The following is a 23,493-nucleotide window of genomic DNA, read 5'->3' as shown; positions in this document are numbered from 1 at the left end:
AGGCTCCCAACCTCCTCCCACCAAACACAGGACTGAGCCACGAGTTGACAGCCCTAGAAGAATTCCCTCCCTTTCGCCACAAGAAGTGAGCTCCCTCGCCGCCTCCTACAAATCCCCTCCTTCCCAGCCAGCCCAAGCTCAACCCCAATCTCATTCACCCTTCGTCCCGATTCAAGTCATCACGGGAGTAGGAAGAGACCCGCCCCCCAGAAAATCTCACAGACCACCATCCTATCTCTCCTCCTTACCCAGAGCTACTTCTGGCAATCCAAAATCGAATGTGGACCGTCCGATTAACTGTATGCTCATAAACTGCCGCTCTGCTGTCAAACATGCTACAGAAATTGACGAAACCATTCTCTCTCATGACCTGGATGTCGCCTTCATCACTGAAACATGGCTTAACACGCTATCCCCTCCCATCATGGACACACTAGTGCCACACGGATTCGCTATTATCCACAAAGACAGGCCCGTACACAAAGGGGGCGGAATAGCTATTATCCACAAAAATGACCTCTCCATCACTGAATCTCCCTCCGTCATCTACAACTCCTTTGAATGCCTTTCGGTCAGCCTCAATTCGCCGATCCACTGTCCACTTCAATGCCTTCTCCTCTACCATCCTCCGGGCAACTCCTCCGAATTTGGCGCTCAGCTAACGGACCTGATCACACAAACCGCTCTGGATAGCGACTTCAGAATAATTCTTGGCGACCTCAACATAAGATGGAATGTAACTAAAAACCCACTCATCCAATCTCTCACCTCCCTTCTACATGACTACGATTTAACCCAGCACTGCACAGAGGAAACCCACCATAGAGGAGCAATCCTTGATGCAATCATCGCGGATAAAAAGACAATCTCGATCGACCACATCATCCCGGTGGACTGGTCGGATCATCACGCCATTCTCTTCCATATCAATCACTCAGTTCTGTCCCTCCCACCTACTCAAACCTCCCCCAAGTGGGTCAGAAACTTTTCGAAAATTCCGCCCAATAAGCTAGAAGAGGGACTTAGCTCACTCCTCTCAAACTCGACGGAACTCCTATCCACCACGGAACTCACCTCGCGGTACCACGCCAACCTGGAGCTCGTCCTAGACCAGCTAGCACCGCGGAAACTAAAAAAAACAAGAAACATCCCCTCCAGATCCTGGTTCTCCACAGACATCAACGATGAAAGAAGACACCTAAGATCCATGGAAAGATCCTGGAGGACCAACCCCACCTCCCCCAACAGGGACCAACTCAAGGCAACTCGTAAAAGCTACTACAATCATATCAAGAAAAAAAAGTCGTCCTTCTTCTGCTCCGCTCTGGACAATGCTAAAAACCGCCCTAAAGAACTCTTCAACATCATCAGGAACCAAACATCCATTCCTGCGATAGACAACAGGGTAGCTTCCAAATCTCTATGTGACGAATTTGCCATCTTTTTCAACGAAAAAATTGCTAAAATCGATCGCTCACTCTGTGCTATGCCCTCAGCCATTCCCTCCGGAACTACCCTCATCAGGCCAGCAACCTCAGCCATTCGCTGGTCCTCCTTCCGGCTTATCCAGGCTGAAGTGATAAGCAATCTCATAGCCACCACCAATCCCTCATCTCACTCCCTTGATCAGCTTCCCCCGAGAATAACAAAAGACCTGAAGCTCACTCTAGCCCCAACTTGGGCCAAGATCATCAACAGCTCTCTGAGCGAGGGCTCCATCCCTGACTGCCTGAAAATAGGTCAAGTCACTCCACTCCTAAAAAAACCCGGCTTGGACCACAAGGACATGAATAACTTCAGACCAGTCTCGAACCTTCCACTCTTATCGAAAATTCTGGAAAAATGCGTGCTGTCTCAGCTTTCCCAGCACCTAGAAAGCACGAATCTTCTCGACCCACACCAATCAGGGTTTAGAAAAAGCTGCAGCACAGAAACCGCAATCCTAAATGTTCTGGACGATCTTCACATGTCGCTCGACTCCAACCAATGTAGCCTTCTCATCCTCTTAGACCTTTCGGCAGCATTTGACACAGTGGATCATGCCCTGTTACTCAATGTCCTCCAGGAGAGAGCAGGCGTGGAAAAGACGGTCCTGAAATGGTTCTCCTCCTTTCTCTTCAACCGCACTCAAAGAATCAAAATGAAAAGCTGCGAATCGGACCCTCTCCCCATCACTAGAGGTGTACCTCAAGGGTCCGTACTCTCACCTCAACTCTTCAACATATACATGGAGCCCCTCACGTCAATTCTAAGGAAGTCCAACATCCCCTTCCACCTCTACGCGGATGACACACAACTCTACCTGGAAACCACTTCGATCGCAGACATCCACAGACTGAACTGCACAGTCATTGAAGTCCAACATTGGCTCGCATCCAACAACCTTAAACTCAATGAAGGAAAAACCGAAGTGCTCCTCATCTCGAACACAGATGAAAACCCCCAGATCCTAGAATGGCTCAAAGCCTTAAACGCCCGAATGTTCCACTTGTTCCTACTAACTCCGTAAAATCCCTAGGGATCACCCTGGACCCTAAACTGGACATGAAAGAACACATCTCAAAAACTGCCAAAAGTGCTTTCCTGAACCTGAAACTCCTCTACAAACTGAAACCCTTCCTCCCCTCGAAAGACCTGAAACAGGCCACTCAGGCTCTGGTACTCTCCAGAATTGACTATGGCATCGCTACGCTGACTGGTTCAGCCAAATCTCACCTGGGTCCTCTGACCTCTACCCTCAACGCCGCAGCAAGAATGGTCACAGGAACCAGGAAATACGAACACATCTCCCCGGCTCTTAAGGACCTGAAGTGGCTCCCTATTGTCCAACGAGCCAGTTTCCGCACAGCTTGCCTCACTCACAAAGCCCTGCACACAGGAAAACCTGAATATCTGGCCAACAAGCTCAAAAAAGCCGGTCAATCTAGGAACCTCAGAAGCTCCAACACGCTCCTACTCATTCCTCTGAAATCCCAGAAACACAAAACATCCAGCAAATCCTTTGCGGGCAATGCTCCCAAGATCTGGAACGCCATCCCCCCACATATCAGAACGACCGCCTCCTTCCCGAAATTCAAGATGTTACTCAAAGCCCTCTTCCTTGAGCGCTCTGGACTGTAGTAAGATCTCCACGTCTGACTTTGAAAGTCCATTTTCGCTGCGGTCCAAAAGCCGGATGTCTCGCTTTTGACTCTATCCTGTTTTTGCGCTCCTGTTTATATTGTAAAGTCTTTCTCTACACCCATGTGCTCCCTGCTCTGTTCTCTTTCCTCACTGCACCTCAAATGCCTTTTTGTACATGTTGTGAAGCGCTTTGATACCTTCGGGTCCAGCTAGCGCTATACAAAACTTTAATAAATAAAAAATAAATAAATAGTTGTCCAAAGCGTATTCCCATGTTGAATACGGAATTTCTAGAGCATCCAAGGGATGCTCCCGCTCCTGTTGGAAGGGAAATCGGCTCTGAGGTACAGGCATCGGTTCCAGACGTGCAGGTATTTAATTCTTCCCCGGCGGCTACTGTGGGAACCAGAGATGACCATCTTTGCTCACTCTACATGATAATGGAAATTCTGGAGGGATTGCCACCTGTTCAGCGATGATGAGTGTTCATCGCAGGATTCATAAACAATCTGGCCTCTCCTGTGCTGGGAACCGTTTGGCAACTTTTTAAACATTTACCAAATTGAAGCTCGAAACTGACTTTGTTTTATTTTACCTACTCTGCTCTAACTAAGCATAATGACTTTCAAGGTGCTCAGTGAAATAATAATCACATATATCAGTATAGAGGACTATTTGAACACTTTTAGAGAAAATAGTATTTTCCTATGGACATTTTTTAGCAAACTTTTAAAGATTTGTTATAAATGCTTTTATGTTTTTTATGGCTTCAGCTTTATTATCATTTAGCTGACCCTGTTGACCTTTTGATGAAGAGTGGGTGTCATGTCCTTTAGGCTAGTCCTGTCACATATACCCCTTTTTCCATAATTTGTCTCATCCACACAACATTAACGGTTCTGAAACAGGTGACCTTTTACCTAGTAGCTCGCTCCTGTCCCTTTGACACCAGGCTCTTAGCATTATATCAGAATACCTGTACCTGATGAATATAAACATGCCCTCACATCTAGGGGTCAACCTGACAGAAAATATGGAGTGGGGCCCACAAATTGCTAAATCCAAACTTAAGTTAGCACAGACATCTGGAGAAATCATTACATTATTAAGAAATTCTTATCCAAAACTGCAGGCCCCATAGCAGAGATTTACAAGATGCAAACCAGAGGTGCGACATTATATGGGGCCGCATTATGGAGGTACTGCTGCTGCCAAGACCTGAGTAAAGTAGAAAATAGCTTTATAAGACAAATTCTGGGTCTCTCCTCCAGCACTCCTCTCAACCCACTATGCCTGGACTTAGGGATCAGACCCATCAGGGAGGAGATAGGCCTGAAACCCCTCACGTTCTGGCGTAGACTACGGGTGGACACCTGAGTTGATAATCTATAGCACGGAATTAAAAGAGATATTGAGTATTCCTGGTGCGGCAAAAATTCCCTGGTTTATTCATGTAAAAAAATAATGTACTAGGCTGGGTAAACCAAGCTTTTGAGTGTAACCCAGAGGAAGCATGCTCCTTAATTTCCCATTCCGAACTAGTGAATATCTACCGAAGGAGTGGGCTAGCACAGGTGCACGGGAACCCATCCATAGGACAATTGACTGCCAAATTCTTATCCCTGAAGGATGAGTATTTATTTGAGCCTTTTCTAGATGACATCTATCCACCCCAGGCAAGGAATCTATATGTTCAGTTCAGACTGGGTACCCTCCCGCTCCGCGCCTTTTCCTTTAAATGGACAGGCGCTGCCTGGAGGGAGTGCCCAGCCTGTAACTGGGAGGAAGTGTCAGAGCTCCATGTCATCTTTTTTTGCCCAGCCTACAAACTAGCAAGGAAGTACTGGCGACACTTGCAAACCTATTGTATTTGATTCTTGACTTCTATGTGGCGTACACACTGGATGTCTGTAGACAAGTCTATACAGCAATAAAATCAACATTGTTCTCCAAAACAAAAATGTAGGTTTTTATGAAGAATCTTAATCCTCTTTTATGAAGCATAAGTCACTGTTTGGTTTTATCCTAGTCACAATGTGATTCAATGAACTGACACTGTATGGCTATCTTATATTTTGAAAGGAAACTTGTACTATTTGTACCACTGCTGCTATTATCCATTGTTTTCTACCAGGTCTCTGTTCTATTAACCCAGTGCCTCTGGTCTTTGCACTCATTCAGTTTACATAATTTTACAAATTATTGTATATGGGAAACGTGCCAGTGTAAACTTTTTTCTATTATTTGAAGTACGGAGGTGCTGTAACTAGATCCACGCAATCAAGTATGGTAACCATTGTATAATATTAAATTGTCATGAAATTGAATGTATTGTTTTCTGTATGCACGCTTTTATAGTCATCTGACCGAAATAACGTTTTTATGATGATGATGAGTATTATATCATAATCCCTGTACCTGACGAACATAAACATGCTCTCAGGCAACGGATAATTATTCTGAATAATGGTCAACCCTTTTTCATCCTTGGCCAACAGCCAGCTGTGCATGATTGCATTTGTTTGGAAAAACATTTATGACTGTTTTCAAAACAGTTGTGACTGTTTTCAAAACATATAGATTTTAGAAGAAACATTGGGATGACCACTCTGGTATATCAGACTTCTATTCCCCCCTGCAAATTAGAGGAGAATACCTTCCAAGCTGACACGGCGTCCAACCTGCTGAATCTTCAACACACAGTGGTCTGACATCCCTTGCGATGTGTCATCCTCGAAGCAGAGTCCTTCAATCTCAACCATCAGGTATAGGGATGGTTCTTGACTAGATACAAAATATATATATCTACACACAGATACATGCTACACCTACATATCTAGGTTAGGTACTCTTAGGCAAATTACTTAGGGCACGTAGTTTAGGATTATGCAAATACTACTATTTTATCTGAACTGTATATGTTCATCTTTTTAGCATTATGGTAGGAATGCATATACTCTTTACCATATAAGTACTTGCGATTTCTTTCATATGCTTCTGTCTCCTGATTGTCACAGCAAATATGTTTTACACAAGACTGACACTGGACCAATAAATACTTATAGAAACGTCCTAATCGCCATCCTGTGTATTTTCTGGGAATAAGTAAGCATGAGTGACCAAGCGAAAGGTACTGTACTGTTTTTTCCACAATTCCTGAGGAATCAGGGTTGTCATGTACAGTGGTTGCTAGAAACTACCTACGGTAAGATACGGGGCTGGTAGTGGCACTGCAGAACTACCTAGTCTAATGGCTGACATATCTTGTGGGGGTCTCCGGAAGCGGTTTGGAAACCGAACCCTCAGTTGAGGTCATCCAACATGCGCAGGTCCTAGGGATTCCTAGAAACTACAAGACAACAGATCATGTAGTAATTCCACCATTCAATGTGCAATTTTGCAGTTTTTCTATGGCCCGACCTGTGTAGATGGCCAACCCACGTTTCTTCAAAGTATTTTAGAAGTGGGGCCCACTGTTCTTCATTTTGTAAAACATATTCTGATTGAACGATTGCAGAAATTATCTACACATGCAGATGGGACAAAAGCTAATGCATTTATGGTTTAATCTTAATTTGCTACTGGATATGTAGTCAGCTGCTAGAGATGTCTTTAGTATTTTTTTTCAAAATAGCCTAATAAAAGTGGGAAAAAACAACCTTGAATTTGTGCCTTGGGGTAAATTATTCTAACTGTTGTGATATTTGCAAATTGAAAATGTATTATTACGTTTTTCAGGGCTTTTGTTTCTAATTGTGTAAATTATTACATTTAAAACTTTACTTTAAGCAGCTGATTGCTTGCCAGTAGCAAAGCATAAATTAAGGGTATATATGTTAGTCAATGGATGTGAGGTTAATTTAAAAGTACCATCTATCACCCAAATAAAATGTTTTCTAGTGCATGCAAATAATTAGTACATATTTAATAGGCCATTTGTTACAGTAAAACAGAAAGGGTTTGTGGTTATAGGTGTTTAATTTGTTAGGGTTTTCCCAACACTTCTACCTCAGTTGCAGAGGCAGTTATGTTTAGAGGTACTTTCAATATATATCCCAGATTAACCACTCTGCCTCTGCACCAAGTAGAGAAATAATTGACACAGCTTCAAAGAACACTAGGTTCAATATGAATGCCCTTGCCATAAAGGTATCTTTCATGTTTTTTTTAAATCCATAAGTTTTATTTAATTTTATAGAAACAGTAATTCAGATACATCACGTGCAATCTAGCAATATAGCATGATGGAGGTTACAGTAGAAGTCAGAACAAATATATGGGAGTACACACATTATTGATTGCGGTGTCCTAAGATGTTTGTATAATGAACAAATGACTGTATTCAGCGATAGTTTAGCATAGGTAGTTACGAAATGGTCTGGTTGGGATGAGTGGTACTCAGTAAATGGCCGAGTAAATGAGCTCTTTCTGACAGAGGTAGAGTTACATAAGCTGTAAATGTACCGCCTTAAGAATTGTACAAATGTACGGGTAAGGAAAAGGGGGAAATGGAGGGAGGGACGGGGTCCCGGTCAAGATAGTAATTTTGTTGTGTAAATGGTAGTGTAGCATAGGCCTGCCATGGTCATCGGTATAGCCGTTTATTTCAGCTAGGAGAGGGATAAGATAGGATTTTGCTTTATAAACCTATCTAGAGTTTGCCAAACCATCTGCAAGATGTTGGGGTTAGTCTGGGTCTTTTGTTGGGATTTGTGAGACCCTTCATGTTTTAATATTCTATTTCCATGATGGAAGAAAACCGATGCAGCCTCGTACATATGGTCCATCCTACAGAATATTTAAAAAAAGTGTTGAGATAAGAATGTTTTTATTTCATTCACACAGTCCCAGAATTAAAAAAAAATATATTAAATGTTTCAACAGGTCATTGTTTTGTTTACCTAGTGATCTGTTGTTTACATTTTTGGGTCGATGTGGTGGTTGGTTTTTCACTATGGTTGTGGTATTGTTGGTAAAGGTTTTTTGGGTATTTCTTGGTGTAAAAAAGTAGAAACAATAATATTTTTTGAAATAGGAGATGTCGTTTTATTGGGAATATATTATTTTCCTGAAATTTAAAAGGTTATTTTATTTTCCTGTGGAAAGAAAGTTCAATTGATATTTTAATAGGTGAAACTCCTTAAAATGTTAGTTTGTTTTTAATATAAACATTTTGGCAAAATGTTCCTCTTGTGTGATCACATTTTTTGAATTGTGGTGGAGTATTTTGGTTTTGCACAAATGGGTTGAGGCTATCTGCTTCTGTGTGATTTGGTTGTGGTACTCTTCATTTATAAAGTCCTTATTGTTAAATTTCTTTTAGTACTGGTTCATGCTGAAAAACAAAATAATGGTTAATTTCTGGGAGCATTCCTATTTTGGAAAAAAAAGGTTAATTATAATTGTTATAATTTTTTTAACTCTTTTTTCATTTATTACTTGTATGTTTATTAATGGGCAAAATTGTTGCTGATTTGAAAACAAACTTAAAAGAAGCCTTTGTAGACTGGTAAGCAATGATAGTTCTTTCCTCGAAAACATCCTGTATTTTATTTGGCACTATTTTCTGATAATTATTATTAATGGTGTTTGGGCTTTTACATGTGTATTTACCATATGGCAAAGCTAGATTGGGGTCTTCTGTGAAGCTGCCTTCTTGCCAGTGTGACCTCTCACCTGAATTGTCATTTGAGGAGTGGTTACAAAACATAATCCATTGATTTAAATGGTTTAGTGTAGTTACACTATTTTTTGCAAAAAATGTTTCACGTCACTTTTGTTTAAGAATCATTTATGACTAGAACATGTTTTATTGTTGTGAAAATATAATGTCAAATGCACAGACCTTGTTAACAGCCAGAAAACGGCCACCATCGTGATAGGGGACTGCACATTGTAATTAACCTTGAGTGGAGAACTCCGCCCCGCCCGCGGAGTGTGCAGAGTTGTGCCTACTCCGCGTTTCATGGAGAACGCAGAGTAGGCACAACTCGGCACCCTCCCCGGCAGAGCGAAGTTGCCCAGTCCCAGCATCCACTCCCCGTAGGAAGAATTACATTAAATATACATTGAAGGAAAAAAAATAAACACTTACCTTGACTGCGGCGTCGCTGAGCTGCTGTCCTCCTCTTCCTCGGTTTCAAAATAATCAGCGCATGCGCACGCGACCGCGCATGCGCTTTCTTTGTGAAAAAAGTGCATGCGCAGGTGGGCGCGGGTGTATGCGTAGATCATCGCGAAACCGAGGAAGAGGAGGACGGCAGCCCGGGGAAGCAGCAGTCAAGGTAAGTGTTTTTTTTTTTTACCTTTAATCTATATTTAATGTAATTCTTCCTAGGGGGTGGAGGGTGGCGGCGTAGCGGAGCGGAGCGGAGTTTCCGCAGAGTTGGTCCCCAACTCCGTGGACCTCCGCGTAGTGCCGCTCCGTCAGCTCCGCCCAGGCTTAATTGTAATTTGTTTTTCACATAGGAAAGTTTATTATGTGTTTAGAATTTAAATATCTAGAGGTAAAATATTTTAACATTGATAAATAATATTAATGTAAAGTTCTGTTTGACTTTATTTGGCGAAAAGCCATAAAAGTCAAGAACAACACAATACACATATCATAAAACCTGTTTAAAATACTTAAAACTTCAGACACATAAGTAAGAGGTTTAAACTTGAATATTCATCATTAAATTTAAAAGGAGGATACTTTGCAAGTAATCCTAATTACTCCAAGAATAGATATAATACACAATAGTTCTGTCATATAAGAGATCCTTACAGACATGACATTTTCATATAAAAACAACAGAAATATTACATACTATTTAAAAACTCTGTTCCTTTTGGTAAACAAGACCAATACAGTTATTTCAGAAATTCATAAAAGGACTTAACAAGAGTACCATTTATCTTTTACGGAATGCTATAAAGTGACGTATTCTTTAGAACTTCATTCCATTATGGTATAAAAGGATCAAACAATCTCCAATAAGGCTTAGCAAACATACCATTATCTTTTAAGGGGTGCTATAAGGCACAGTGTGCTTTAGGTCGCCATTCAATTATCAATGATCCCACAATCTACAATCAATGTTCAGTTCACAATCAATTTAAAAATATTTTAAGAGATCAACTGATAATACTGCACCCGAGACAGATCATCACTTACTATTCTTCTGCCAAGAGTACAAGAAGGCGAGACATCGATGGCTTTTGCAGTTATGCAGAAATGTAGGAACTAAACACTGCATGCAGGCATTTATGATACTAAAATATGACACTACCATGCCAACTGTGTACTCAATCTCATGTTTTTTATTTTCTACTAGCTTACCCGTCGCGCTTTGCTGCAATCTCCGAAGAAAGGAAATTCAAGGAAACCCGTCATGATAACATTCAATTTACATTGTGTCATTTTTATTGAAACTTATTAATTTTAATATGGAAAACATTTCAAAGTGTTGTTTTAATTCTATTTATTTATTCAAGTGCTTGTGGGTACACGATTTTTTGTTTTTCCGTCTGGAGCGTACATCAGTATTCGAAAGATTATGAGGGCCCTCGGGAGCCAATATTTAAAAAAAATGTATGCCAGAAACCTTGCGGGAGTGTACTCAACAACTTCCCAAAGTTTCCCTGGCGATCGGATGAATGGTGTTTTAATTCTATTTATTTATTCAAGTGCTTGTGGATACACGATTTTTTGTTTTTCCATCTTGTGCGTACATCAGTATTTGAAAGATTATGAGGGCCCTGGGGGGCTGATATTTAAAATATTTTTATGGCAGAAACCTTCGCGGGAGTGTACTCAACAACTTCCCAAAGTTTCATGGCGATCGGATGAATGGTGTTTTAATTCTATTTATTTATTGGAGTGCTTATGGATACTCGATTTGTTGTTTTCCCGCCTGGTGCACACATCAGTATTCGAAAGATTATGAGGGCCCTGGGGGCCTATATTTAAAAAAATGTTATGGCAGAAGACTTCGCGGGAGTGTACTAACCAACTTCTTAAAGTTTCATGGCGATCGGATGAATGGTGTTTTCATTCTATTTATTTATTCGAGTGCTTGTGGATACACAATTTGTTGTTTTTCTGTCTGGTGCACACATCAGTATTCGAAAGATTATGAGGGCCCTGGGGGGTCGATATTTTAAAAAAACAACTTCCCAAAGTTTCATGGCGATCAGATGAATAGTGTAGTAATGCATATGCCAGAAACCTTCACGGGAGTGTACTAAACAACTTCCCAAAGATTCATGGCGATCGGATGAATGGTGTAGTAATGCATAAAAGACAAACAGACAGACAGACAGACAGACATACATTTGTTTGTATATATATAGATGAGGTGTGTTCGTCGAGCTATTTTAAAGCAAGATCCTGCTTGATTTGATCATCCCATTTTATTGCTGAATTTGTCTCTTTTTAAGTTGTCTTGGTAATATTTTAATGGCTTAAGACTGTATCTTGTTTTTATCTATTTTCTTTTAAACTTCTATCCTTTAATGGAATTGATGTAAAATGATATTGAAATGTATTTTATTAAGATATCGGTATGGCAAGCAATGAAATTGTTATTAGGTAAATCAAATGAATGAATTGCGCTGTACTACTTTAACTTGTGCTTTTATGGTCTTAATGGCCGAAATAAAGAATTATTAAATGACTGACTGATAATACAATTTATTCGGAGGAGTGTTTCTTCATATAGTTTCCTGATCATCAGGGATATCCTGAGGTATTTAAAGACAGCATAGCAAATCTCAAATGTAGATAACCTTTGTAAAAATATCCAGTTCCTCTCTGTATTGACTAATGGTTGATTTACGTAGTATAGGGACCAGATGAGAAGAACATGGGGCAGAATATAATGAACAAAATAAAGTGAAATGACTGGTACTTTGTTTTGCAACATTGCTGCAACACCATCGGGATAAATCCTGCTGCCACGCTTTTTGCACAGGGAAGGCTACTTTAAAATGCACAATGTCGAACCTGAAATGAATTAGATACACCGGATGAGTTGGGTCACTCAACCACAATAAGTATGGTTCAAGAAACCTAGTGGGGGCAACCATTGAATAATTTATGGCAGTTTTTAACTTCTGTGCCCTTACTAATCTCTCTTTGCTACAACACTCAAGATAACATTTTTTAACGTTCTCCTACAAGTAAGTTTGAGTGTTTGTGGATCACTATATACTTTTACCATACCTAGTTTTCCAACAGTTTTCTTCAAATTGGCAAGTCAAGGTATTCGGTTTGCACCGTCTAATGCTAAACAATCAGCCATGCAACATCTAACAAGTGTAGCCTCCCGTTTGGCCCAACACTTAATCCATAGTAACAATGGAGCTAACCAAATTTGATCCTCTATGTAAAGGAGCCCTAATTCCTTGTGGGAAATAAAAGTTGCGGAGTTCTTTGGTACTGCCTATAATCTACCAGCAAATTCATTTTCTATCCGCTGCAGCGCACCAGCATTGCAATACCCCAAAGGCATGCTCCAAATAGGCCTATTGATATGCATTTACTTTTATATAAGTTCATCATCTCCTGCTTTATGCTTTAACTTCTGGGCAAATCCAAGAGAGATATGCACTGAAAATAATTCCTAAATGATTAAAAGACTTTCCTTTCCTCAAAAAGGTGCCCCTAATTAAAAAGGAATTTATGTTTGTATTTGGGTGGCTGCATGTCATAATATATGTTTTAGAATAATTTACTTTTAAATTCAGGTATTGCATGTATTGCAAGGAGTCCAATAGCACCTGTAGACCATTTGTGGTGCTCAACATTATTAACGCGTCATCTGCGTACAACAGAAAAGTCATATGTTGGTTCTCCATCCTGGGCATATCCTTTCCTGTCTCTAGTAGATGGCTGCTTATCCCATTTATATAGAGAAAAAGAAAAGGGGCTAAATTACACCCTGTCTTACACCCGTGGGGATCTGATCTGTTGAGTCTTCTCACCCTGTGGGCCAAAATGGACTGCCACCATTAAATCCCGTTGTCTAAGTCAAAAGCACTTGTTAGGCCTATAAATGCTATATGCTAAGCTCATTTTGGCAATAACATATTTCCCTGCAATTAGATACAAATTCAATGTTTGCTCCACTGTTCCAATATACGGCCTGAAACCAAATTGTGCATCGGATCGGATCTAATTTTCGTTGGCCAAGGACATTAAGCAGGACAAAAGCTGGTTTGAAGGGTTGTCCTGAGACGTCATCGGCAATTCCATCTAAGACAGGGAACTTTATGTGAATGGGATGTATGAGAATTGTATGGTAAACCTTGTGTACAGGGGTGGACTATATTGATTCAGGTGATCAGCGCAGGTCGAGGTTCGCTGTGTGGGATTGTTTTTGGGTGATTGAATTCTATCGATATTTTAGAAAGGCAGACAATAAGAGAGTTGTGATTGTGTGAGTGAAAGTGAACGGAGAAATTGTGAAGGAAGATGAGCTGCTGCGAGGAGGAAAAGGTGACGTCAGAGTGTGCCGTGCCGCGATAGGTCGCTTGGTGTAATGCCGCACTGGGATTGGTTGGTAGTCATCGGGAAGTTGTAAATGAGAAAATCTTCTCGTTGAAGGGAACACTTGACTTAATCATTCAATGCTTTAGGGTGTTACACAGTAGCAGCTCCTGAAGGAAGTGTGGCAGAGCAGTGGGCGGCGGGGTGGGGGAGGGGCAGGGTGGGGGTTAGTAAAGTCCGGATTAAGGCCGAACGGAGTTCAGTAACTAAATAAATAATTGCGCGCTGCATCGCCGGTTCGGCGTTGCAACGTGCCCAATCACCTCCCCCGTCCCGCAGCACTCCCTCCAGGAGCGGCTACTGGTGTTACAGGATCTCTGCAGGAGAGACTAAGGAGTTGTTACTCTAGTGGGTGAGGAAGCACCACCCGAGGATACTCGAGCACATTACATAGCAACAAATGTTTGTCTCTATACTATAGTTTGGATCCAAAATAGGGCACAAAATTACTGAAAAGTAGGTAGATTTGGCTTTTCCGCGTTATGGTTCCTTCCGATTGGAGGTGTTGTATCAGTTGAGGGGATGATGTCTTCACTACGGCCTCCACCTAGATCAACACAGTTTGAGGCATAAGATACGTGGATGCGAGCAGCTCAGGCAAAGAACAGGGAGAGATGGAACAGGTGAACAGGTGGAGAAGCGTGGCTCAGTGGTTAGAGGCGGCAGACCAGAAAGCTGAGATCGGCCGTGGACCAGGGTTCAATTCCCCGCCTCGGCGGGTCTCGGGCTCAAAAATTCCACGGACTCGACAATTCTCGCTCTGGTGCCTACTCGACTCACGGGGTCACACTCTGCGACTCTGGGCAATAGCTTGCTTAATCTCCACTACGGCCCCTCGCGGTGGGATGCCTGGCTTTCACCTTGTGGATACCCTGCCGGGGTATCTCACAGGGGAATACCAGGACAGGTTCCCTAAGCAAGCGCCTTGATGCCTTCGGGTGATACGTGCGCTATATAAGTCGCAATACATTTACATTTACATTTACATATCATGGGAAGACAAAAAAGGCAATGAAAGCATATCAGGATGTGTGATGGGATGCACAACTAAAGAGGTGGAGAGTAGACACCATTGAGTACCCAATACTGGTGAGAGAGGGCGATACTCAGTATAGAGGGAAAGAGGGGAAATGGAAACAATGGGATCGATTCCGGCGACAGCTTGTTAGACAGACTATTGGTAGAGCATCCTACACCTTATAATCCACATTCAGAAGAAGGAAGGCGCGAACTGGCAAATGCAGAGAGTATGGAAAGAGTGGTAACAGCACAGACAGGCCCTAGTATAGGGACAGTGGGAAGGATTTCAACAGGAGTAGAAGGAACAGGGATACTGGTTTTGGGAGATGTACAGACAAGTAGAATCAATGCTGCTTTACAGTTGCTTGAAGCACTTACGGTACTGGTCACCATTAGACCTGTAATCTCAGTGTATGACCCGAGTTTAGTGGAAAATGCTAGTCAACAACAGCCAGGGGTGAAAGAAAGGGTCAGCTCAGGAGGAAATGTGACTATGAGCTGTAAGAATCCATTCTGGTCCCTTTAGAAACTAGCACCCCATTGCCAGCAACTGCAGATCCTCCGAAAAATGTTGGAAGCTTCAGTCAGTGGACTCATGGGAAGGATACCAGAAATAGGCACAGGTCAGGGAACCTCTAGAAACCAGCACGTTTTACAGTCCCCAACTTCAGAGAATTGGCAGAGAAATAGGAGTAGTGATAGAGAAGGACAAAGTAGCACGTCGAGTCAGGGCACAATCACGGCTGTAGTAAAGGCGATATTGTTATATGTAGGGAGGTTGAAGATGGAGGTGGATGAAATAATCAGTGGTAATTTGCCTTTAGAAAGCATAGAACTTTAGGAACAGGATGAACTATTGGTGGGCGAAGGATGTCACCCTCAAAGCAGGACGAACACATGAGAAATTGACAGAATTGGCCCAGAAATATGATGCAGGCCTGCCTAAAATGAAAATGTCAGAGGGAAACCATAGGTAGAATTAAAGTGATCAAGAACTGGAAGTGAACAGGGTAACAGGTTTGAAAACACACATTCGCGAGCTGATCATAGGGATACGTGCATAGAGAAGCTTGCCTAACGAGAGGAAAGATGGGCACAGAAAAAGAATGTTAGGAAGGTGGTGAGAGATACGCTGTGTTACAATTCATTCATTATATTCAATGTGTGCAGCATAATTTATTGTATTTACTTCTGCTGCTTTAACTGTATGCGACCTGTGTATTTTCCATGTATATTCTAAATTTGTGTGGAGTTCTCTTAATAGAAGGTTCCACTTAGTTGAGTCAGTTGCATCTGATCTTCAGCCTAAGGGGATACCTTTTGCCGTGCTGGAAATAAATCTTAACTTTATATTTATTGACTTAGAATTAATATTTGATTTTAACACGCTGCCTCCAAGAGGGGGGAATACCAGGAGTTGAGGCTTACCCATTGCGAGAGGTACCAAGGGGAGGGTATGTGCATGTTCCTTGGAGTAGGGGTGATTTGGCAGTGTTCTCAAATGACTTTCCTCGGCTGAGGGAGAATCCTGCTGAATGGTGTAAGCAAGTTGATCGCTTTGTAAAGATTTCAAAGGTGCTGTGGATTGACCTGAACACATTGTTTTTTATTGTGGTTCCTAGTGACTTATGGTCTGCTTGTTAAATTGCTATTGATTGAACTTTTATCACACTAGACAGAGAACCCACAACTCATGGTCCTTCACCTTTGGTCATGGAAAAGGTTTGAACATGTAATTACATGGTTGCAGTCTAAAATAGCTGCACAAGATATCAATTGGGTTAAGATAGATTGAACGACCCAGGAACCCAAAGAATCAGTACATGCTTACAATTAACAGCTCCTGCAAGCCTTCAAGCAACACAGCAGGTTAGACACTCTTGACCCTAAAGATATGGGACAGTTTGTTTCCAAATTTGTGCTAGGACAGAGACCAGAAATCAGTGTTATGATTTAACAGCCTTTAATCTGCTGGCAGAACAAGTCTGTGGATGAGATCCTACGGTATGCCTGATATTGTAGTGATGAGGTGGATTCCAAGCACAGAAGTATAAAGGATAAGTTGATGTTGATCCAGATGAGAAATGTGAACAGGGTAGATCAGGTGCAGACAAATGAGGGAACCTTAGGTCAGAATCAGGTAAAGAGTCAAGGATTGGATTTGGCTACAGGGTTTTGTATTGAGAGTGTCATTGGGTCAACCATTTAGCGTAGAAGGGTATATAGGGAACGGGGTACGCGGTGCTAACTTTCCAGTATGATCCTTGGATTTTCTGCTGCCTTCTGTCATTACAATCTAAAGGGTATTCAGCAACTTTTCCTGCTATTTCACACTTCTTACTATTCAAAATGTGTAGTTTTGTTTTCATTTAGCCTCTGAAAGCTCCCCCATCATCCTGAGCCATGTCTAAAACTGATGCTCCCCCTTTCCACTCTCCTGGTCTTCTGCTGGGCATGAGCTGCTGCTAAGCCTGTTCTTGCTGCCCCTAACCTGTCTGATGTAGCTGGTCCTGTATTAGTGCTAGGCCTGGCTTTGTTCGCCTCCTCAACATATGCTTTTCAAAGAATACCAGTGCACATCCTTTTTTAGTCACTATTATCCAATGGCATCCAGCCACGTCAATCCAATATGTCAAGTGTTCGTTTAATCCGTGTTTTAGGATCCGTCCCCATGTGATAATTCAGAGTTCAAACGTAATGCTTGGAGCCTTGATAAGTTCCATCGCCATTGCGTGTGTGAAGTTGTCGGAAAAGGTAGCTTTCTTCCGCGTTTCCACTCACAGCATCTTTACGTGTGAAAGCGAAAGGCTCGGAGGAACAATGCCCAAAGGCTTTTTAGTAACAATCAATTCTTAGAACACACGCTGCTCAACTGAATAAGTGTTTGCCTTGAAAAAGCCCGTGGAGGGCGAAACGCTCGTCGGCTATGACAAGAGAAGAATAAATAAAAGAACACTGAATATTAATGAACATTGTGTGTTTCAATTGTGGATTAAACGAACACTTGACATATTGGATTGACGTGGCTGGATGCCTATTGGATAATAGTGACTAAAAAAGAATGTGCACTGGTATTCTTTGTAAAGTATATATGACACTCTGCCTCACCTTGAGTGGGTAGAGGATCGTAGATTGGTGCTAAAGGTGGATGAGCACTACATCAGGTTTGCACTCCAATAGAGTAATACAATTGACACTCATCAGATTGATAATAAGGGGGATATTCTATTCCATGATGTGCTGATCGTGTTAAGCAAATCCGCCATTTGTTTTTTGTGATCCTCAACATATGCTGTTTTTCCACAAAACTAGAGTGGGATGGACTACATCATCACAACAGTTGCAATGGTGCTTTGGTGACTAACTAGCCTACCACATGTCATGCCTGTTGGAAAATGGCAGTGGACTGCTCAAAAAAGATTATGTCCAGGCATAAGCAGAGCCCATTAACCTACCTGCAAACGCTTTTGTGGCTAATATTACCTAAAACTGAAAGCCTAGCTGAAACCACACTTCTGTGCAGGGGATAGTGGGGCCCATGGGAGGGCATAAAAGCTCCCCTAAATGCCCTGCATGGTTGTTTATGCTGTTTTCATCTTGTGTACTTTATGTACTTTGGAAACATTGCAAAATAAAGAGTCCTGACTGAATTGCCCTGAATAATTGGTTGAACTGTGACTTTGGATTGGACACATTTACCTTGGAAACTCCTTTAAAGCAGCCATGCACAATTTAATAAACACTCAGCTATGCCAAGCACGCTACATAGGGCCAAAGTGGCACGATGCTATTCTTCTTGGATGCACTCGTGTATACCAGAGACTCTGGCATCTATTGACCCGGTTCCGGACACACAGTAGTGAGGCCGGTTTCCCAAAAAGCAGCACTGGCCTCTGTAAAGATCGTCATCATGCAATCACTGCTAGAGAGTGTGGTACGGTAGTTCTCTTTCTGTACGTGTCTCTGCAGAGGCCTCTGAAAGTGCCATTGTGATTCTGGTCTTGGTGAGACCGAGCCATGCGTGGCAGACAACCGTTTCCACAGAGGCCGCGAACAGACCTCAGAATGGTGGCAGTGATTACTACGGGTCCGTTGGACAGTAGCCGGTGGCTTACTTACATCTGAAATGCTCTCTCCCCTGCACCAACAAGTCTGACCGCAAATGTTAGTTTTCACAGAAGATCACTTTACCGTGTGCGGCCTACTACAAATAGAACATTCTCTAACACCAAATCGGCTGGCATTGATATGAGCAACATTTTGGCAAGAAAGGGCTCCTATTAAACATGAGCGTGGTTAACTAGAGGCGCTGTGAGAAGCAAGAGAGTGAATGCCGGTGCTGCCCTGGGCTGGGGGCTTCGCGCTGCCGCTGTCTGCTCTTATATTCATTTACTGGACAGTTCGCCCAAGGACTTTTGCGTGCTTTGATGACTGCAGCTTGTAATTTTTTTAAACAGACAGCTCGGCCATCCATCATCGCTCACGATAAGATGTGTTCACATAAAAGGCCAGCGTCACGTGGTGATTGGAACTGGACCTTAGCTGATAGCCAAGAATGTTAGAGGGAACATCGATGAACAGGAGTTATTTTTATTTATTTATTTTTTATTTTTATTTTTATCAGTAGATTTTTATTGAAAATTATATTTACATGGTGCAGAGGATATACAGGATATACATGGGAGATAACTGAAAACTAGAGACACCCGGTCAGCCTCCCGCACCCTCCCAACTGAACTGGGGAAAGTTTAAAGGAGTCCGGTGCTGTGCGGAATTGGGGCCAGCACGTCGTCGGAAGCACGTGCGCCGTAGATATCGGCCGATGATTTATCACTTTAATGGATTACAGTTATAGACCTACAGCAATGAATTATGGATAACATACAAGCAGCAAGGGAGGCAAGATGCATAGACTTTGGATTCGGGGATGAAAGATTGAGGTTACTTAAAAAGGAATTGATGAATCTTCTCACTGCTAGGTAGCACCCTCCGTATTTATCACAATGAAAGTAAGTTATAAATAGAGCCACAACATTTGTACTCTATGCTCCGTGATGCCTGGGACAAATATTTTTTTATTTGAGGCCATCCATCTTTTTTCTCTTGCTTACTCGGAATTACACGTTGCTTTCCCTGAAAGCAGAGGCCTGCATATTTACGCCGATGTTCTCAAACCCAATCTGTTCTGGGTTGTTGGCATTTACAGTGACAAGCCAGCGGTCTTCTATCAATGTGCGGAGGGAACCGGCGCTTAATTGTGTCGAGTGGTTTGGAATGCTTCAAGAGGTGGAACCTACCATCATATTATCGTTGAGAATTATTATTATTGTATGCCTTATTATTCATCAAATGCACCAAATCATACTTAGATTAAGTGATCTTAGAAAGACATATATCATCATGCGCAATAATGTGTTTTACTCAAATAATAGTCTCGAACGTCCTAATTAGGTATTGGCGCAATGCTTGGGGTGAAAGGAGAAGCAGGTGGTCGCGGCTTTTTCTTATTTCATTAAAATATGAAACTTCACCCCCTTTCTGCATTATTTTGTAACCAATATTTGTTCGTGTGTGTATACTCAATCTAATGAGAGATATATTGAAACTGTAGAGAGGCATCATAGTAATCAGAAAATGCAGACATTTAATGCATTATGGCTACATATATAGGGGTATATTCACAAGAAGGTGTGATAACTATCTCATGAGTAGCATAATGCAACTTTCAACATTGCAACCCATTGTGGGAAAATAACCCTTTGTCAACGTGGAATTCACAACACGGCGGTAGCATGATATAGTCTGCCAAAACCGCGGACAGAGTCCGCAATACAACCACCTTTGATGGAGACAAAAACACAAACCACAACACCCAAAAACCTGCGATGGGCCCAAGCGCGATGAGGAAACCAGCAATAAGCAGCGCCAGGCCTGCAACACACCCCTGGCAGGTGGGAAAAATCACCAAAAAAGTAGAAAAAACACCCAAACACAAACTGACCAACACTCAAGCACCATGGAGGCAGTCGGAGCAGGCACAGAAGACGAGCACAACCCCACAATCACCTCAGACGACCAGCCCAGGAACTCGGGGACAGAGAAGGGCAAGGACAAGAAGAAGAGGAAGACAAAGTTCAGTCTGCAGGCGAACAGGATCATAGTCATGGAGGTGATGGAACATCAGCAACAACTGTTCGTCACCTCCAACGTGTCATTGGGCACCAAAAACAGAATATGGCTGGACATCGTGGACAAGGTGAATGCCCTTGGGGAGCACAAGAGGACAATGGATGAGGTCAAGAGGCGATGGAATGACATCAAGAAGCGGACCAAGGAGAAACCCTCCGCCAACCGGAAGGCAGCAACGCAGACTGGAGGTGGGAGCCCAGCGCCACAGCTCGAGCTGGATGACATGGAGGAGCTGGTGTCGACAGTCATCAGTGTGGAGACTGTGGCTGGAGTTGGGGGATCGGACACTGCTCGACAAGACCCAACACAACCACAACAGGGTGAGTGACCACCATGTACTGGGGGGACGGGTGGAGATGGGCACAATGGCACACATACACAATCAGGCAGAGCACAGTGCACAACCACAATGACTCTGGGTCCTCACCCAGATCTACAGACTATCACAATGCACAATGTCATGCTGTCTGAATGTCAACATGTACCATGCGGCTACATACATGTGAACACATCGTAATACACCATCTCCCCTTCACATCGCAGGGGCACCATCAACACCTCCTGCAGAGCAGTCCCAGCCACTCTTGACTGATGACAAGAAGGACAACACCAGCATCGACACCCAAGCCATCCAAGACATCATGGACCTCATCCGCAACTCACCTCCAGAATCAGGGCAGGCCAACTGCATTGAGGAGACCCCACCCACTGCAAAAATCACCCAGCAGGAGACACCCACAGCCCCGGCACCCCCCCAAAACCCCCAGGAACAACACATGGCCTTCCAACTCCGTGTTCTGCTGTGCCAGAGGGAGACCGCAGTGCAGGTGCGGTTGGGCTTTGGCAACATGGCAACCAAACTTGACGCCATCCTTGGGTGTGTAGCCTCGCTACGTGGTCTCCAATAAGCCCTGCCTGACCTTGATGGAGTCATGACACGGGGAGAAAAACACCTGTCCGCTCAGAGTGACTCCAGTGATACCAGCCGTGAGCTGGCACTCATGCTGAGGCTCATGGAGGACATGGTGGGGATGGAGGTGGAAATGATGGCAGCCACCACTGAACATTATCGGAATGTAGCTGGGATCTACCATGCCCGGCAGATCCTCATCATGGCATTGCTGCCACAAGGCGTGACAAGGTTAAATACTGCTGCCCCCACACCATCCACATCTCTGCCCCCTGGTGTGGCCATGCCTCCCTGTGTGGCAGGCCTAACTACTCTGGCACCTGAGGTGTCAGTGCCACACAGTGCGGCAAATAGACCACCTCCGGCACCTGAGGTGTCAGTGCCTCCCTGTGCCGCAGCCGGTACAGCAACACCCCCAGGAGGGGCAGGGCCCATATGCGGGGACGAGGACTTGGATGGACTTGTGATCAGAAGGGCTCAGTAGCATTTATTTCCGCCACCCGGCCTGTTCCTAGTTGGTCACGCACGTGGCCTCATAACCTTCCACTGACCCCCGTTTCACTCAGATGCACTCACCTTGGACAGCGACATGGACCGCCACATCCTGTTTGATGACCAATGACACAGCGGCCAGTCTGCGGAGTGCACCCCTCCTCTTCCGCAGTACTTGTCGTCCACGGATGGACTCTGGCTGGCCCTCCACGGCCCAGATAGTGTTGTGTATTCGGCAGTGCCCTGCACCTCGTCAGCTGCGGAAAAGCACTCGATGTGCAATAAACATCCAGTTACTCACTGCTGTGTCATGTCTTGCCTCATTCATGTATGTTTGTGTGGATGAATGTAGGGACAGTGATTTCCTTTGCGTCAATGATGCACATCCTGTGGGATGGCAGTCAGAGTGTGCAATATGGCAATTTGTGTCATGGGTCCCGTGGACACCACAACAGGGACACATGCATCAGCGCTTTCTTGTCCGGACATGGACTGAACCACACCCAGTGCCCACGAGTCATGTTTGCCACCCGTCGCAGGCGTACTCGCTGGTGGTGTGCAGGTCACTGGTCTAGGTGTCAGCATGTCACAGCCACTCCCTGAGGGCAAGTCTGCACACACACCACACACACCCGGCACAGGCGTCACAGGCCATGTGACCCAGCAAATATAAGGGGCCGACGACGTCACATACCCCTCTGCTGGTGGTGACTGGATGGTGGGCCCGAGGCTTTGAGGCCCACACGGGCCTGCCACAACGTGACGCGAACTGGGGTTGGGCAGGTTTTGTGGCAGTCGCTGCATTGCGGCATGTACCGGCACCCTGCCACAGGACGCTGACTGGGGTTGGACAGGGGTTGTAGCAGATGCTGCATTGTGGCCGGCACAGGCACCCTGCCACGGGACGGTGACTTAGGGTGCACTGAGTCATTTGCACTTTTAGCTGCTAGGAGGGTGTGCAGCCTGCGATGATGGCCCGTCCTGGTCGTCCGGACTGCCCAGGATTTGTGTGCCTTGCTGGAATGCAGTGTAGGCCGCGCCAGTGTCCTGCGTGGGCCTACCGCAACTTGGCCCGGCTTCCGGGCTCACAGAGTTTGTGGCACCCATTGAACTGAGCGGCTGGGCAGGCTGCAGTGTTGCCGGGTGCCCTGGTTCATACCATGCCATGGTGTAATAGTCCCAGCACCAGACGTGTTACCTGGTGGCCAGCGCAGCATGGATGCAT

Source organism: Lissotriton helveticus, chromosome 1_1, assembly GCF_964261635.1.
Source record: "Lissotriton helveticus chromosome 1_1, aLisHel1.1, whole genome shotgun sequence".
NCBI classification, from domain to species: domain Eukaryota; kingdom Metazoa; phylum Chordata; class Amphibia; order Caudata; family Salamandridae; genus Lissotriton; species Lissotriton helveticus.
Note: the sequence above shows the minus strand (reverse complement) of the source record.